The following is a 19,585-nucleotide window of genomic DNA, read 5'->3' as shown; positions in this document are numbered from 1 at the left end:
TTAAATAGTTGACAACCGCAGTAAAAAATTAGAAACCAACATTCACTAGATATTAAGTTTTGCTATTAAGTGCAACAAACCTCGTCAAATTTGATGCGATGGTTGTCGAGAAAAACGAATTCTCCTTTTACATGTATTTAGATAGGAGCACCGGAGCTAAAAGTTAGCTGCACCGACTTTTCTGGAAATTACTGCCTGTCGGTTGAGTGTATTAGAATAAGGATACTGGCTGCGCGTAAACTTGTAACAATTTGAGCACGCATTTAAAATACTTGTATATTGTTTTACAGATACGTATTTAAGGGCTCGGCAAATTAATATGTTGTTCGAAACATTGCATTTCAAAGTGTAGAGTGTAGGGGAGTGGACGTGTCCTTCACTCCCCTACACCTTGCACTTTGAAATGCAATGTTTCGAATTCAGCTGGCATCTGGCAGGCAGTGCAAGGGGACGTTTTGCGGCGCTTTGACCTCATTAATTGACATTATTTCAGCATTAACATTATGGCTTCGAAGAAGCCGTCAGAAAATACAAGTTGGTGACAGCGGTGGTTAGGCGAGCGCGCGCCGCTAAGGCCTGGGAAAAAAAGCGAGCATGCCAAAGGCACATCGCGGAACGGCAAGCCTGTGCCACTGACCTTGCAGTGGCACGGAGCAACTGCCTAGCATGTTAAATAACGGTGCGCTTATACTTGCTACTTACTACCGCTTGAATATGATCCTTCTTTGCACGATACCGGCACAGTCTGACGGCGGTGAAATGGCTGTTGCCCACTCAATATGCCCTCGCTTGATCGGGACTCGGATAATTACACTTTTGACAATAAAGTCACGTGTCCGCGGAAATGTATCTATGCTAAATATATTAAGGGTTACTAGCGTTTCTTGATATATAGTTTTCCAAATATGATGCAGTCAATGAAACATGTCTGTTATTTTATACTCTTTGCAGCCACAAGGGAAGAGATGGCAAGAGAAACAAAAAACAAGAGAGTGCCCATTCCACCGATCAGGCTGTCAGATGTGGAGGACTTGCCCCTCTCTGAAGGGGATGTGAATGCTAAAAAGAAGAACATAAGACAGGTACATGCATATTTTGCTTTGTCTATACACAGTAAACACCAGACTACTAAGTTTTGTCACTAATTTCCAGTATTGTCATCCATTATAGCAGGACAAGGCCAAGCAGGCAAATCAGGCTGCATGAAGAAAGCAGCAGTACGAGGCTGTTCTCCGACAGCACATGGCACATGCCCTAAAGAATGTTGACGTTGCTATGGAGGCTGCTGCACCATTGCCCACACCTCGCACCTCCACCAAACAGTCACGAGGGTCACAAGTATGTAGAAGAGAAACAAGTATCTTGCAGTGTCTGAAAGTCCAACACAGCTGTGCAATGTTAACTTCTGATGTGCCTTTCTTGTCCTGCGAGGTATTACTGCATTGATGGCATGCTAACTTGCAAACACCTCGTCACGATATGCTGGAAGAAGTGGTCATGGATGCAGTCTTTTTTTAAACTGATAGCAATGAGCCAGGGAATCGATTCACACCTTATTTTGCTTATGTTGTGTTTGCACTGCATTGTTAAAACCCCATATTCACTGAGATGCACAAATTTATGCTTTTGCATACATGCTGCAAATGTAGGTTAAGGCATCAGCAGAAAGTGACTTCGTTAAGTGTTGACTTATGCAAAAAGGTATAAAATACAGGTGGGTGACTTTAGGTACACTTTGAGGAGCAATTACTAATGCATAAAAGCTAGCATATAAACCAGTACGGTAGTCAGTATGTGGCACAATGTTGCATACCCTTTTGGCAGCCTATTTCTCTCTGCTGTAGCAAAATTTGGGAAACAAATGGAATGACTAGTATCTGGAGGTTCTTGCCCACTTAATTATAAGTGCCCACAGTCTTGTGTCTTCACATTTGTAATGGGTACCTGGTATGTGCCCACAATTGTAAGGTACCATTGAGTCGCTGTCAACTTGCGATATCATGAATTTGTAAATGCCAAAAGGGTAAATCGTTGGGCAACTTGGTAGCAGCACGTAGTAATATTTTATGCAGCATGAAAATGGTTTTACGGAAACAAAGAAGTACAGATGAGAAAAAAGACACTTTTTCTGCTTTTTTATTCTAGAAAATGATTTGCACATTGCACAAACCGTCACCATTAGGAACTATTTTTATTGGCTTCTTTAAGCTTACCACTGTTTCCCTGTGGCCTGAAGAATGTCATCTAACGATCTCATGTATGGGCAACCTTGTTCTCTCTTACCTTCCGCTTTGGCTAGCGTTAATTTGTGCCCCTTGAGACAAACCCACATGGCATGACCAAATAATAAGACTTGTTTCAGTACTCTCAATTGCTTTGATAGAAGATTTGAAATTTATCTCCCGTATCACCGATAAATCATTTGGCAATCCATCCATGGGATTCTTAAAGCTATATATCAGTACCAGCTATATGTCAGTACCAGAGATCAAAAGAATTTATGATAAGCAGTAGTCTGATGCTGTACACTGCACCACATCATCTTTGAGTTCTGGAGTGCCACGACAGTCACACTTTCTTTTTTTACATAGCACATGCTGTTTGAGTTGTTCTTCTAAAATAGGATATTTCAGCACTAAAGTGTGCACACTTAAGTGCAATTTTGTTGAACAATACACCAACAAATAGCAAAAACGTCTTGGCATACTGAACGTGATGTGTGAAAGGATCAGCTTGAGAGTGAAGACACAAAACCATGACCTACAGAAAAAAAAAACAATGGTGTTACTAATGCTTTTTGTGGATGATAAAGGCATCACAATAAACTACGTGGAAGGTCCCCCTGCTACCCAGCTTAGCACCCACGTCTCTGCCAAATATCTTTCTTATTAGTCACTTTGATCAAACATTATGGGTGTAAAGTTACTGCAGTTTGAGAAAGTTTAGCGCTAACCGAGATACAATATAGGGAGCCCCAGCAATGCTGCTACTACCACAGTCTTGGTGCATACCCCAATTTTGTTGTGGGAGTGTTCAATGGAAAAAGTGTATGCACTTCATAATAATTTTTTTTTACACAGGTCAAAAGGAAGGTGTATGATGAAACCAGCGATTCAACAGACGATGAATCGCTGGTTTCTTCAAAAGAGCTAATAACTGCACGAAAAGATGCAAAATACTGGAAAATGCAGTGCCGCATTGAGCGGGAGCACAATGCATCATTGAAAAAACACATAGAGTTTTTGGGAAATAACATTAGAACACAGCTCAACAACTGTAAGCATTACTTCATTTTTATTTTAGTTGAGTGTATTATATGCTGTCTAGCAATGACCACTTTTCATGTTTTCCTAGTTGCCCAAATACTTCACATGCAGAGAAGCGAGAGATGTGAAGGTAAGCAATCATAAATGCAGCACTGTCAGCTGTAAGGTACCTAATATCCTGTATTATCAAGTGCTCATCAAAGTGTCACTTCTGAAGCTATATTCCTGCAACATTTAATAAAACAACTTATTTGCACTCTTGTGGCAAGTTTGATTGTGTATTTAACAAGCATTCTCTACTGTATACATTGTGTTTGTGTAGCCAACTATTTTTGTTAAGTATTCTGATAAGAGAGAAGAGAAAGCTTTGCATGGGGAATTATAGCATGTACATTTGTATGGGATAACAGCAGTTAAGCTAAAGACCATGAATACATAGTTTTTTTCCAAACAGGCACATCAGCTCAGGTCAAAGTAACTGAAGTGTATTGTTGCACGCACAACTCAAAGTTTTCATTACACAGGTGTGAGCCAGCACAGACTGCAACAGCAGTTGTATTGCCGCTGGTCCAACAGCTAGTCTCAAATGGCCCCTGGCCGTAAGAGTACTAAGTGTACCAGCAATATCACTCATTGCACACTTATGGTGACCAAATGCATATGTATCTCAAACTTTTTATTGTACAGGTGAGAGACGACAAAATCTGGAAGCACCACTAGTGGCACCTGCTACAGGGCAGCCTCAGCGACTGGCTGCTTTTATCGAAGACGGTGAATGTACTTGCAACATTGTTAATTGAACGAAATTTTGATGTGAACCTATTTTAATTATACGTATTGTTGTCTGTCTCACATTTGCTGCTTTAGCACCAGATTTGCCTGTGCCAGACGCCTTAGACAATACGAAAGGATGCCAGGATGGCAACTTTGTGGCCACATCTGATGGACGTGTGAGTATGGTTGTTGCTCACCTATACCACAAATTTATCGTTAGCACCCAAATTCAAATAAAACTTGTTCTTCAAGCTCTTCACATGGATGTGTTATAAGCAGCAGTTGCCTCTAGTGCTGTAATACTAGTTGACGCTGTATATAGCAACAAACACCTTTTTTTCGCTTTCTTCCAGTTCCACTTGTCTGGTAGAATTTTCGTCACGCCTGAGCAAGCGGAAAAACTGTTCAGAAATAAAAAGCCAAGCATCCTTGTGAGAGACACGGCCCAGGTGATCTGGGGCAATGAACTATTGGCAAAAAGAAGGGTCAGCGGCAGACTCGCACCAACAAAAAGTGGCAGCAGCGAGCAGCCATACAAGCAGCTGACGCCTGCAAAGGTGGAGCTAGGTTGTTTATGGTAGGTACTTATTGCTTAAGGTTTGTTAAAGAGTATGCATTTTTTCCAGCTGATCACTGTGATCGTCTTTTGAGATACATTATTTTGATTATAGATTGTCTGCGGCACTGGGGTCAGATACACAACCAGGACATCGGCGCTGCGGAGTGTGCTCTGCCAAGGACCCTCAGTGAAAAAATTCAAGATGTAAAAAGAAAACTTCGCCTTGCACACTGAGAAAGTGCTGTCAAGTACTAGAGTACCACTGTAAATATTTTTAAATATACGTACATTGTGTTTTTGACTGCTGGAGTTTTTGTCCTCTATGCATATGGCTGAGTGGTTGCTCAAAACAACCAGCTATATGCCCTTCTCCTTGGAAGAAAAGCACTGTATGGAAGTATGGAACGTAATCGATCCTGTTAAACTTTCTTTCAGTGCAGAACTCGTCTTGATTTAATTCTGTCTACCAGAAGGACATTTCCAGCTCGGTAGCTGAGCCTCCAAGTGGAAATTGCTTCATTTTCAGCTGAAAACGGCTTCGATTCCAGTTATTACAGGAACCCTTTCAAGCTAGATTGAGAGCATTCTCTAGCTGGAACAGGGACACTTTCCAGCTGGAATAGGAGCACTTTCCAGCTGGAAAGAGGAGCAATTTCCTGTTGGAAGAGGAGCAATTTCCAGCTGGAAGAAGAGCAAGTTCCAGCTGGATCAGAAGTTCCAATCCCGGCTGGAAAGAGTCATTTCCAACTGGAACATTTTCCAGCTGGGAAGGATTTCCGGTTCAATATTACAGCTGGAACTGGAAATTTTTTCCATCTGGGATCAGAGCTGTTCAAAAATAATTTCACTGTAGAGACTTCGACGCCTACGGGGACTGTGATGTGCCGTCGCGACGATTCTATCTTTTTTTTCTTCTAAATTCTTTGACCTTTCAATATTATTTCTCGAGTTGCGTCGCACTGTATGTTTATCGGTGTTCTCGGCATGCCATTTCCCGCTGCTCCTTTTTTTGTAATCCAGTGCATTAATTCATAACACAAACATGACCATATGCCATATGCTTTTTTTTAAATGTGCTTCTTACCGTTGCCTTTTCACTCCACTCAACTTGCCAGTATCTATAGCATCGACAAGTTCGTAGACCAAACCGTCATGACATTAGTCGGGCAGCGGACTCGGGCGAGCGTCTCCGTGCTCGTTTTCAATCGCAGACCGGGCGCCGTAGCAGAAATCTTCCTCGCGTCTGTGCTTGCTGCATACCTGAGTTGTAGCTGATGACTGTTTGCCGGTTTTATGTTTCGCGAGCCAAGCTTCACGCAGCTTCTTGTCCTGCGGCTACGTGTGAATAAGGCTGACACCGGCCTCTGTTATGTGCGTTCGACCCTGCGGCACCGAGCAGTAGCCTACCATGTTGCGCGCCTTCAAAGGCAGCCACTACCTATTGTAGTGCTTTCAAGTGTTGTAAAGGAGACACTCGAAGAGGGAAAATTTCGCCACTATATGAGGACCGCAGCGTACGAGGGAATTTAAACTCGTTTTCAGCTCGCTTCGGCGCTCCCGAAGCAGCCGACGCGTTCGCTATGTCCACGTGATCCCTTCTAGCACGTCACGCCGACGGTGGCGCCAGCTTTTCCAGTGGTGGAGCTCGAGGCCAATACCTCGCGTTGGAGGCGAAACGTAACATCACTCACCACCACGGATGGAGCTATAACGTCACTGGGCGGTTAGGAGCTGGCCCCTCTAACCAGTGATCTGTCGCGCGCATGTTCGCCCTCTTCGTTAACTAGAACGCAACAAGGGATCACAGAAGCGCGCGCATATGCGCTCATTCGTTCATGGCTTGAGCAGAAATAGTGCGAAAGAACAAATATAGGACGTGAGAAAGCGGACGGACAAGGATGATGAAATGTCAGCACCGTTACCTGTCGCTGTCTCACGGCATGGTTCTTCGGCTATGTAGCTCTGTTCCTGCTCAAGAAACGGTCACGCGCCGCCTCGAAAGTGACACGACCTTTGCACCATCGCGCAAGGGCTTGTGCTTTGGAGATTCTGAAGGGGATTCTTTCTGCAAGCGATCAGCAACACCGCAAACTTCGAAACACCACATAAGCTAACGCCGAACACAAAACGAGTGCTTTCTCGTACCTCTCTATAGATGTAAAAGCAGGGGGCCCGGTGCCGCTTTTTGGCAGGTTTAACTTTATTTTTTCTTTTTCGATAACGAATCGAAGGATCAATCGCAGACAGCGTGATTGCAGGGCAATGAGGCTATAGAGAAAGCAGTGAATTTGGGCGCCTCCTTTTCTTTGCATTTATTGCCCTCTTTGTTCCGCCTTCGTGCTGCGTAACTAGCCTAAGTGAACACAATCCTGAACCAAAATACGTTTTTCATTTTGGAGGCAGCAGCACTTGGCTGCCATTGCAAACTTACCATTGCATATACTGGGTGCGTTGGACATGACCATTAAAGACTGGTGAGGAATAAGATTCGGGGTCTCGTCAAGGCTACCGTTATACTTTCACCATACTCAGGTCAGGTTTCGTGAACTCCCCTCTTTGCTCTTTGTATACTGAGTAAGAAACAACATTTCCATCTTATCGCCGCCTCGTTGTTGCAAAAAAAAAAAGGATATTGGAGCTGTCTTTGGAAAGACTTGCTCTGGCCGACAGATGATGTTATTCCTTCCTTTGGGGCCTCGACCTTTGGATTAAGCGTGCACAGGGATGTTATCTCCGCCGCACAGGAATTCGACCTTACTTAGTCCAGCGGACCGATCGCCTATAGATATACTTGTATTTCTTTTCTTATTTAGCATTTTTCAAGTAATGATTATTCATTCCTAATGTTACTCATTTAAGTTTAACATTTATTTTCGCATCTTCACATACTTTACCCTATAGCAGTGCTGAAAATTTATTTACGATTGTCTTTGGAATAATCCACCCATTTCTTGGCCAATATCCCATTATGGCTATAAGTAACATTTTCCTTTTCTGGATAACAACAAAGCTATCAGCCCTTTCAGAGCTTGTTATGACATAAAGTCTCCTTAACTGCTTCAGCAACAGGCGCTATAATGGCGCATGTTCGTGTCGTTGGACCGGCATACTTTTCAGGCAGCTATGCATCCTTTGTAGGAGATTGACAATGATAAAAATAAAAATGAGGAAATAATAAAATAGAAAATACAGTGACCTTATTCAGAAAAAAAAATAAGGTGAGAGCACAAGTTGGCAGAAAATCGAGTCAATTGGTCTGCGGAACGAAACATCCGGGACAATGAGCATAGTCAAATCACATAGCGCTACTTGCTAGCGCTTTCTCTTTTGCAACAAATTCCGGCCTCTTAAGCGAATAGCCTTATTTCTTCAAGGACGTTAAAAGAATATGCGACCACGCGGCGATGAACTTTGTGTATGCACGTATGCATACGTATAAACACAGTAAAACGAGCTTAACAGAACAAAGTTATCCGTGTGTTTCCAACTTGGTTCCCAAAAAGATGTCAATAATAAAATCTGACGAAGCCGCAATCGTGTTGACTGCACTCGCTTCGCTGTGGTTGCAAATACTCCCATCCGTCACCATATGAGTAATTTGCTCTCTTGCTTACTTTATCGCTGACAGCATAAGCAACCGTGATATAGTACGTGGAATGTGGGCACAAAGTCCACAAAACTGCTTCGCTTTGTGCCAGTAATGAGTGAGTGAGTGAGTGAGTGAGTGAGTGAGTGAGTGAGTGAGTGAGTGAGTGAGTGAGTGAGTGAGTGAGTGAATAAACTTTATTGCAGGTCCGGCGAGGACGCGAACTCGTCGCGCACCCGGCTAGTCCCACGTCAGCACCGGCAGGTCTAGCCCACCGGCCCGGTCGCGGGCACGCCAGACGGCCAGGATTTGCTTTTCTAGAGCGGGGCTACGTAGAAGCGAGTCCCACTCCTCCTTGATGTACTTGGGGTATGTCGACCCGCACTCCCAGAGCATGTGAGGTAAAGTGGAGGTCTGGCCGCACGACGGGCAGGCGTCGTCGCGATACACGTCCGGGTAAGCCTCTTGGAGAGCGGACAGACACGGATGTGCGCTGGTCTTTAAAAGCCTAAGCGAAACGGCTTGCGCCCTATTCAACTTGGGTTGAGGGGGTCGAAAGACCCTTCTGGACATGTAGAAATATTTAATAATCTCGTTGTGAGTAGCGGGAGCGCGGTCGGTGAGGTCACGCGCAGCCTCGTGGGCAGACTCATTGAGGTTCGTGGGAGCACCCTCGACCGATCCTACGTGAGCGGGAAACCAGTGAATTGAATGGTTTGTGAGAGCATGTGGACTTGAGCCGCTAAGAAGACGAACAGCTTCCTTGGCGATGCAACCCTTCTGAAAAGCCCTAACTGCCGTTTTCGAATCACTATAGATTTCGGACCCACGACCGTCTATAGCAGGGTGAGGGCGATGGCAACTTGCTCGGCGACTCCGGGGTCTGAAGTGCGAATCGAGGTGCTATTGGAAATCTTTCCTCTCGAGTCGACCACAACGACGGCAAAGGTCTTCCCGTCACTGTACTCCGCGGCGTCGACAAAGCTTGCGCTAATGTCGTGTTGCTTGATCAGTTTGAGGATGGCTGCTGCTCTGGCCTTGCGTCTGCCCTCGTTGTGGATGGGATGGACGTTTCGGGGCACAGGGGGCCACTACGAACTTGTCTCGAATGCACCTAGGGATAGGGGTACTGACAATCGGGAATTCCGCAGGGTGGTAACCCAGCTCTTCGAGGATGCGCTTACCTGCCGCTGTGGTGGTCAGGCGATTGAGTTGCGCGCGTTCTTGGGCTTCGGCAATCTCTTCGGCGGTGTTATGTACCCCCAGCTTCTAGAGATCCTCGGTATGGGTCCTGATGGGTAACCCAAGAACCCTCTTGACTATTTTGCTGATAAGAACGTTGAGCTTGTCTCGTTCCGCTCTGAGCCAGTTGTGCATAGAAATCGTGTACGTGAAGTGGCAGAGTACGAAGGCATTGATCAGCCTGAGAAGATTGTTTTCATTCATGCCTCGATGCCGGTTTACAGTTCTGCGAACGAGGCGGAAAGCGTTGTCCGTCTTTGCGATGATCTTGCGGAGAGCAGTTCCGTTCCCGCCGTTGAATTCGACAAACATGCCCAGGACCCGAATAACGTCGACCCTGGGTATCATCCCCCCGTCACATGTGCGAAGTCTGATGCTGCTTTCGGAGACTGGCTTCCAATCTTTGGGTCTACCTCCCTTCTCTTTTCTATAATGTAGGAGCTCAGTCTTGGCGGGGGAGCATCGAAGTCCGGTGGGGCGGAGATACTCCTCGATCACGTCAATCGCCTCCTGCGTGGCTTCTTCGACTCTGCCCTCGCAGCCGCGGGATCCGTTCCGTTCCGTTCCAAAAACTTTTATTTCCATCAGAGAAGGAGACCCCCTACTCCCTGTCCCTGGCGCGCAGGCCTAGGGACAGGGGTGGGAGTCTCCGCGACTAGATGCAGGCAAAGAGTTGTTGACTCTTCGCGGCCTCTGCCGCCAGATGGATGGCTCTCCTCTGCATGGCGGGGTCCGCGCTTTGCAGAAGGGTGTCCCAGGCTTCTCTACTATTTATTCCTTCCTTGACACCTGGGGAGTCTACGCATTGCCAGATTATATGGTCGAGGGTCCCCCTCTCCCCGCATCTCTTACATTTATCGTCTATATCGTCGTCTTTCAGTACGTGTGACGCCCATACTGGATTTATGTAGTTTCCTGCTTGCAGTCTGCGCCAGGCTCTCGCCTCTCTATTTCCGAGCTCCTTGTCCGGAGGGGGGACAGTTCTACGCTGAAGCTTATAGTTTTCAATTATTTCTGTGTAGGTCTGTAGTCTCTCGTCTAGTTCCTTGCAAGCGGGCGGCTCTGTTCCTGCCCGGAAGTAGAGATCTCGGGCTAGGAAGTGCGCCGCCTCGTTGCCTGGGACCGACGTGTGAGCTGGTGCCCATACGAGGCTGATTTTTCTGTTAATTTTCTTTCCTGTTAGTATTCGTATCGCTTCTGGTGCGATTCTGCCTTTTCCGTAATTGTGGATGGCTGTTTTGCTGTCGCTTATTATGTAGCTCGCCTTGGTCCCGACACAGGCAAGCGCGATTGCTACTTCTTCCGCTGCTTCCGGATTGCGGCTGCGTATTGTTGCTGCTGAGACTGCTTCGCCTTGGCCATCAACCACTGAGGCTACTGCCGCACCCAGTTTGCCGCTGGCCGCATCCGTGTACGCCACTATCTCCCTATCTATTTCACTGAAGCGTCTGACCAGTGCTTCGGCTCTCTTTTCTCTCCTTTCTTTGTTGAAGGTGGGGTGCATGTTTTTGGGAAGTGGGTCTATCCTTAGCTGTTCTCTGATTTCTTTTGGGATGTCACGTTTCTTTTGCATGCCTCTGTCTGTCTGCAGCCCCACCATGTTCAGGATAGCTCTGCCTGTATATGTTTGGCTGAGTCTTTCCTGTTGGGCGGTTTTAGCACCATATGGTGATGTCATCGGCGTAGATGGTGTGCTTGATGTCCTCTATGCGCGCCAACCTCTCGGAAAGACCAATCATACAGATGTTAAACAGTGTTGGGGAGATGACGGTGCCCTGAGGAGTACCCCGCCCTCCGAGGGGCACATCTTCGGAGCGGAAGTCTCCAATGCGAAGCTTGGCCTTCCTGTCAGTTAGAAAAGAGCTGACGTAGCTGCGGAATCTGGAACCGAGACCAAGGTCTGAAATGGTCTTGACGATGAAGGTGTGGAGCACGTTGTCGAAAGCCTTCTCGAGGTCCAGACCGAGCAGAGCCTTGACGTCTCTGGAACGGCCATCCACAATCTGATGCTTGATTAGTTTCATGGCATCCTGCGTTGAGAGTCCGGCGTGGAAGCCGATCATGTTGGACGTGTAAACCTCGTCGTCTTCGAGGTACCCGTTAAGCCTGTTGAGGACGACGCGCTCCATGACCTTGCCGACGCAGGAGGTCAGAGAAATCGGCCTCAAGCTTTCGATGTTCGGGGCCTTGCCGGGCTTGGGAACGAGCACCGTGCAGGCTGTCTTCCATTCTGCAGGTACAATGCCGCTCTTCCAGGACTCGTTTATCTTGTCGGTCAGAAAGACAATCGACGTGTCGTCGAGGTTTCTCAGCATTCTGTTGGTGACTACGTCCGGACCCCTGCGCAGACTTGCGATTGAGCGCGAAGATGGCCTGTCTGACCTCGGCAACGGAGAAGCCTTCGTCCAGCTCGGGGCGTGGAGGGCCTCGGTAGTCCGGGAGTTGGGTCGACGGATCTCCGTCGCGACGGGACAGGCAGGTACTTCTGTATGAGTTTTGCGACGAGTTCATCGACCGTGTGAGACCTGGTGGCTTCGTGAAGGGCCTGAGCACACGTATGCCTTTGATTTGACTTCGAGCCACTTTCGTCGAGAAGGTGCTTCAGCATACCCCAGGATTTGCCGTTGCGCATCTGTCCGTGGATGGATTCGCAGAGCTCGTCCCACTGCTGTTGGCATAGCGCCTTGCAGTGGTCATCGATGTCCTTGTTGAGCTCCGAAATCTTCTTTCGGAGTCTGCAATTGATCTTTTGACCCTTCCATCGGCGGAGCAGGGCGGTTTTGGCCTCGATCAGGTGGGCGAGTCTGCTGTCCATCCGCTCGACGTCGAGATCTGTTTCCACTTTCTTGGTGGCCGCGGAAGCGTCGTTTCGGATGCGTTCACACCATTCTTCGAGAGTGGCGGGTGCCCTAGCTCTCCCGGGTTCTTCACGAATCTTGCGAAAATGGTCCCACTCGATGAACGTGAATTCCTGACCCTACTCCGAGATACCTTGAAGTTGGCGTCGAGAATGTAGTGGTCGCTGCCGAACTCCATGGCGGTGTTTTCCCAACCAACGTCCTCGACGTTCCTCACGAAGGCGAGGTCGGGTGTCGAGTCCCGGGTGACGGAGTTGCCGATGCGCGTAGGAAAATTTTTGTCAGTGACCAGAGTGACGTCCATCTCGTTGGCGTCTTGCCACAGTTTGCGCCCCTTGGTAGTGTCGTAGACGTAACCCCAGATGCCATATGGTGCGTTGAAGTCGCCGACGACGACCAAGGGTCGAGGGCCGGTTAAGTCGGTCGCCTTCTTCAGAATGGTCTTGAACTTCTGGCGCGAGTCTCCGGGGTTGCTATATATACTGAGGACCAACCTTATAGCTTAGATCAAGAATTCACAAGTGCGGAAGTAGCACGAGAATAGAACTCGTGAGCGCCCTCGACCTGAGCGGCCACGGTCTCGGCCGCTCCCGAGATCCTGCGGCACCATGGCTGGCCGGCCTAAGTAGACCGTGGTTGTAAGGCGGCTGCCGCTTTGCGCTGCTTCTCACCAATTGGTGACCCGGAAGACCGAGCCCAGCCATGCCAGCGTCAACCCACACAACATTGCATTTTTACCCCAAGTTTGACGGCGAAAGTCATATGCCTTGCACACTCATTAGGTGCAATTCGTTGGTAGAAATATGCTGCGTAACGTAATTAACTGAAGCAGTAATTAACCTGATTACGTTAATAATTCAAGTAGCCATTGTTATTTCTCGTAGGAGTGATCACCGCCTCAACGAGCAAGGTAGATCACGGGTTAGAATTGTGCTCGTAGCCACAGGCAGTTCTGCGCAGCTAAACACCTTCATGAGATTACAACTATTGTGAGCTTCATTAATGTCCATAAAGGGAAGTAAGTACCTCATAAAATGCACTAATATTTGAACTTTGCCTCCGCATACGCGTCAGACCAGAACGATCTGGAAGTGTTCAAAAAATAAATAAACGCGTGTGATTACCGATGTAGGCGGTGTACAGTCACACAACCGTGGTACCCGATCTACTACAAACTGCAAATACTGTTGCATACCATTCACAGTCTCTTCAGACACTGTGTCCATTCTCGTGAACAATAGCTTTCATCAAAGTTAAATCAAAACTAATAAGCTAAAATATTTTGTTGCAACATTAAGAAAACGACGCGGGCGATACCATACGTCAAGTATTTCATAATTATTTTGCCACTCGTTCTCGAGAAAATCGACTATCTGTGTGAGACTTGTACGGCTGCATTGCAACCGACGACTCAAGAATGAATGCTTTGTGCATTACAAATGCCTCCCGATTACGCGGCAATCCCAGATGAAAAGGGAAGGCGAAGAACTGCCATGAGGCGCTAAACCTGTATACCTGTGCGTTTGCAGTAAAACAAAAGACGCTTTTATCTGAACCAACCGGAGAAATGGACTGTCAATCCACACGTATGCACGATATACTATGATTAAGCAATATGATTAAGAAGGTACTTTTTTTTCGGAATCGTATAAGACCGGTTTACTATAACAAATGATTTTAAAATGTGTTTCACTAGGAGTTTGTTTTGGTTTTAATTAAATTATGGGGTGTTACGCGCCAAAACGACGCTATGATTATGAGGCACACCGTAGAGGGGGACTCAGGGAATTTGTATCATCTGAGGTGCTTTGAGGTGCACCTAAATCTAAGTGCACGGGTGTTCTCGCATTTCACGCCCATTGAAATGCGGCCGCCGTGGCCCGGATTCGATCCCGCGACCTCGTGCTTAGCAGCTCAACACCATAGCCACTAAGCAACCACGGCGGGTTGTTTTGGTTTCTGAGAAGGGTAGCAGCCGTACTGCATTTACCACTTCATCCAATTATTCTGGCATAACTCTGTTTCGATGGTCTTATGTAATACTTCCCCGGAGGAGCCGCGGTAGGAAACATCATCAAAAATATGCAGTGTTGCAGAAATGAAAAAAAAAGCCATGACATAAAAAGAGGTTTAATTAGTGCTTTTTTTGCTCTACAGAACTGCGGCACGCAAATTATCACTCAAAATTAAAATCAGTGAGGGCGACTGCTGTTCGCGTATGCATAGCAGTGAAGTGATGTTCATCGAACGAGAATAACGGGAATGTGTCGTGAGTCGAAGTGGCAGATCAGGAGCGCTATACACGGCTGGTTCACGAACTTCATGAAGCTACCTCCAGTGCAGATGAAGCAACTGCTATCTTACCCCAGAATGCCCACCTCTGTTTTACAAAATTATTAACGCGTGATTTTGTCGGCCTTCAATAATTTGGAAATTAAACATACATATGGCCGAGATTCATAAGGTAGAGGGCGACCAAACCAAATACATACATTAACGGCGGGTTCTACATCTTTATGCGAATAACTGCAGTTCTTCTCACTGTATTTGTTGACTGATGCCCGTTTTGTTTGTGACAATTTACACGTTTAATTGACGTTCTAATGATGTTTTTATTTCACATTCTTCTCTCGTCATTCTTCCCGTTGGGGCGGGTCAATTTACACCAGTATCGTTGAAATGAAGCTGGCAGAAAAAAAAGAAAAAGAACAGTCTAGGGGGCTTTATTTCACGTGTGAACAGATTGTCATAGACGTGCCTTTTTCAAAGCGAAATAAGTCCAATGTATGCTTGTATATCGTACTGTTTTGGAGGCTATTGTGCGATATACTCGGAAGAACTTGGTCCAGTAAAAACAGCGTTAAAGAAAGAAATCGCGGACTTCATCATTTTTTCGATCACTGAACTCGATTACTGTGACAACAGCGGGCATATTCACAGCGCACGCCGAAATCTTCTCCATTTTTGTGCGACGCAAACACCGTGAAGGCATTATTGCGAAAATAAAAGCTAAAAAAAGGGGAAAAACTGGCACCTCTACGGCTACGCCAATCGTTCGAGCTTGGCCTGCATTAAAATGTGTCATCTTGCTCAGCGCTTGCGTACAGTTGCCGCATGTAGCTCGCGACCAGCAGACAAAAAAAAAAAAGCAAATGGAACACCGCGCGTCATTTGCCTCCTGCGCGCGAGAGGAGTGGCTCCACTGCAGAGCTGGATCATAAGCCGGACCTATGCGCAACTCTGCTCCCTGCAGTAAGAGAGCGCGAAAGAGGGATCTCGCTGTAATAGACGCCTCATACATAACTCGTTTCGGCGGTGGCAATACGTTGTGTCATTGTATAGTTCAGTGCCATTGCCATCGACAGTCATCGTCAGATGTGTTCCGCCACAATTTTATGTTTCTGCTTTATTAGCGTTTCAAGGGCTACAATTATAAACCACATTGCCTAAGGAAAAAGTTTACTGCTGCTGCCGCCGCCGCCGCTGCTGCGTGTTATCGTTCTGTGGAACAAGCTAATGTGAGTGCACATAATATTGCACTCCATATAACTTGCAATGAAACATGTAATTGCATATACTATTCATGACCACCTCAATTCTAATTATACTTCCTTATTTTTAATCAACATGCGTTCCGCTCATGTTTCTTATCTGATACGCAGTTACGCGAATTTACCACTAACTTGCACTGGATTATAACCTTCAGATTGACTACCTTTTTTCTTGACTACTCCAATGCATTGGATCGCGTAGCTAACTGCTTTATCTGCTCTTCGACTAGGCCTACTAGCGCCATCTTGTCTGGACAACTCTCTAGCTTTTCGCATAATTCACAGTCAAATGATATTGCTTCTTTTAAGGTGATCAACATTTTCGGGAACTTCACGCACATTTAGGGGATTGTCTATCCCACGCGCGGACTTTGTCTGGCTCCGTCTTTAACCGTTTTCCCGTCAACTGGTCACTGGCTATGTGCTACTCTTCAATGAAATTCCCTGACGACAACCGGATATGTGCCGCAGTGCGGCTCTTTAATGGCATAAAAACAACAATACAAAAAACAGAATTTTTAAAGTTCTGGATGAAATCGAAACAGCGTCACATATGTTCACATAATCTTGTGTGAATATATGTTCACACATCCCATGCGCGGACATGGCGGCGGCGTCGTTAGGTTATAGGCGCCGTTAGCCATACGCATGACATGTTTGGCCGGCGGCAATTCATGACAGTAGTTAGCTTCAGTGCTGATCGCATTGACGTCGACATCCATTGTGAGAGGAGTTACGCCTAATTTGGTTTAAAGGGTGTGTATACTCTCATGCCGTCCCGATAGCAATTCGAAAACCATTGAACACGTCCAGGCGCATTCATATTCACTTCAGCATCACGCATATATTCGGTAGAATTAACGGCTTATTCACTTCTTCAGTTTTGCTACAAGCTATCTCACTTTGGAACTGCCTTCCAGATACCACTATTTCAATTAATAAGCGATAATTTTTCCGTGAACATATTGTATGCACATTTATTGTACTAAATATGAATAATGATGCAATTTTTCGCTAGTAGCAGTTACTTGTGTACGTTAGTCCTTTTTCATGCTGATTATGTATTTTGCTGTTTTATGCCCCTATCACTCAATGCTCCGAGCAGAGCCTGCGATAAAAAATAAACAAGTAAATAAATAAATACTTTGAGATCTCTTAAGAGGAAGCTTTAGCTCGGGCCCAACTCCGACGCGGCCTATTCAAATACATGTAAAAACGCAAAAACGTTTTTCTGAGATAACCCCTGGACCGATTTTAATGAAATTTGTTGCATTTGAGAGAGAAAGTTAAATTCTAGTGACTGTTGGAAGCGGAATTTTGATTTAGGGCTTGAATTTTGTTAAAAGAATTTTCAAAAATTCAAATGTTTGAAAAAAATAGAAGAACGAAGTTTACAAGCTAATAGCTCTGCATCAAGAACAGATATCGCGATTATGTAAACGGCATCCATTAGACCATTCAAAGCGGACAAATTTGATATGTCAGTTTACCTCTTACGTGAATTTGTTACGTTGTTTACAAAGGTTCTGCAAAAGTTGTAATTACACATCACTCCATTTTTCGAGGTTCATGTGTAACATATCAATTTTGTCCGCTTTAGATGGGCTATCAGGTACAATTCACAGAATTGCGATATCATTTTTTCTTGCTGAGTTACAGGATTGTAAACTTGATAGTTTCGTTTTCTGAAAATTTGCGTTTTTCGCCAAATTTTTATAAAAATTTGACGACCTAAATCGAAAATTCGAAACCAACAGTCACTAGATTTTAAGCTTTTCTTTTAAATGCAGCAAACCCCGTCAAATTTGGTGCAGTGGTTGCCGAGAAAAACGAATTCTCCTTTTACATGTATTTAGATAGGAGCACCCGAGCTAAAGCTTCCTCTTAAGCTTCGCCTTTGAGGGTGGAACGCTATAGCATACAAAGATGCCCGACTGCTTCTCACGCTTCCTTGCAATTGCACCTTACATAACCATAATGTTTCCCAGAAGACGCTGGCAATGAACGTATGCACGAAAGCGACCTTTTCTGGTAGAAACGCGGTCTTTTGCGTAGGCCGATCTCAGAGGTAGCGCACAGCCGCGCCAAAAAATTGCATCATTTTGAGGTTGCCGTTACTGTTTCGCACGTTTTGGTGTTTAAGTCTGAGAAGATTTAACGTCAAAGGAATGCACTGTCGGTGTGCTGTTTCATGACATTTGTTTGTGGGCTGTGCTTCTCAAAATTCCGAAGAATAACTTTATCAACAATGCAATACCCCTGTCACACGGGCACCCGCGAACTCCGTTGAGCATGAAACTCCCTAACGGGGATTGATGGCAACGGAGTTGCGGCCGTGCTACACGGCACAGTGCGAGCTTTCGACGGGCGCCGCACGGGGTAGAAACATGCTGCTGCTGCTGCGCTTACTTCCGCGTGCAACTGTTCACGTATACGGTCGTCGTTAAAGTAAGCTATGTGTATTTTTTTAACGCAGTACGTAATAACATAAAATCACAGCGAGAAACTTTGCGGCACGTTACCGCAAGACTTTTGTTTTCCAAGCATAGCCAAGTTGCAAGCGATGCTGGCCACACTGCGCGTTTGCTTTCGTGCGTGGGCAGCGCGGGTCACGTTGTTTGGCCGGTGGTCTTCGAGTTGTGATGCCGCTGTGTAATCGTGCGGGTCTGTGTGTTCGCGACGATAATGCGCCGGGATCGCTCATGATGCGTGTCACCCGGAGCATTTACCCGTGCGGCTTGAACGACACCACGTGCGGCTCGCGTGCATATAAAAACAAACGAGATGGCGGAACGACGTTTCCCGATGCGGCGTGGCGAAGTATTGGTGTAGAGGGTACAGTCACTGATGCCCTTAAAAACAAATTAAACTTCCATTATGTGGCATATATCTCAAGGCAAAAAAAAATAATAGTGCTAAAACTTATAAATTAACCAGTTACGACGATTTTACTAGCGTGGTTTCTCTGCGGAACTGTAGCTACCTGGGAACGAGAGTACTCCATCCAACCGTAATGCATCATTGCCGAACTCCCTTCGCCCAAAATCTCCATTTAACTTCCTTGGCGCAAGGGAGGCCGTGTGACAGAGAGCGCAACTCCATTGGCTTAAAGACGAAGGAGTTCAATTTAGTTGTGCCCGTGTGACAGGGGTATTAGACACAGTATGAGCAACTTTAGTGATAGAATGGTGTGGCAATATAACCCGCATATACCGCATATGTCATATAGCAACGCGTAGCATATACATATAGCTAAATATATGCGGCAATTTTCGCTCACCGACAACCGCGCGCCGACGCCGACACAGGATTTTCTGCGACGCGGCCGCGGTTCTTAACGATATCGCGTTAATAAGTACACATCGTTGTCGGCTGCTACAGTGATGCATGCTGTGGTCTCTGAAATACACGCATGGTTGCCACCACTCTCAGAGTCTGCGTGGTTGCACACACACATAAAAAACGCACAAATTTACAAGCGCGAATTTTGTACGATATGATGAATATATGGTACGAGATGAATATATATATATATATATATATATATATATATATATATATATATATATATATATATATATATATATATATATATATATATATATAATTATCAGTCGTAGCACTCGTAGTACAGCCCTCTGGGACGTTCTCTTTTTCGAAAGTAGTCTTATTAGTGTTATTATATTTACACGAAGGTATTTCTTTCGCCCTCGTGAGCAGCAGACTCGGGCTAGCTTCCCACGCTAGGA

This window comes from Dermacentor albipictus, chromosome 1 (genome assembly GCF_038994185.2).
Source record: "Dermacentor albipictus isolate Rhodes 1998 colony chromosome 1, USDA_Dalb.pri_finalv2, whole genome shotgun sequence".
Lineage (NCBI taxonomy): Eukaryota > Metazoa > Arthropoda > Arachnida > Ixodida > Ixodidae > Dermacentor > Dermacentor albipictus.
Note: the sequence above shows the minus strand (reverse complement) of the source record.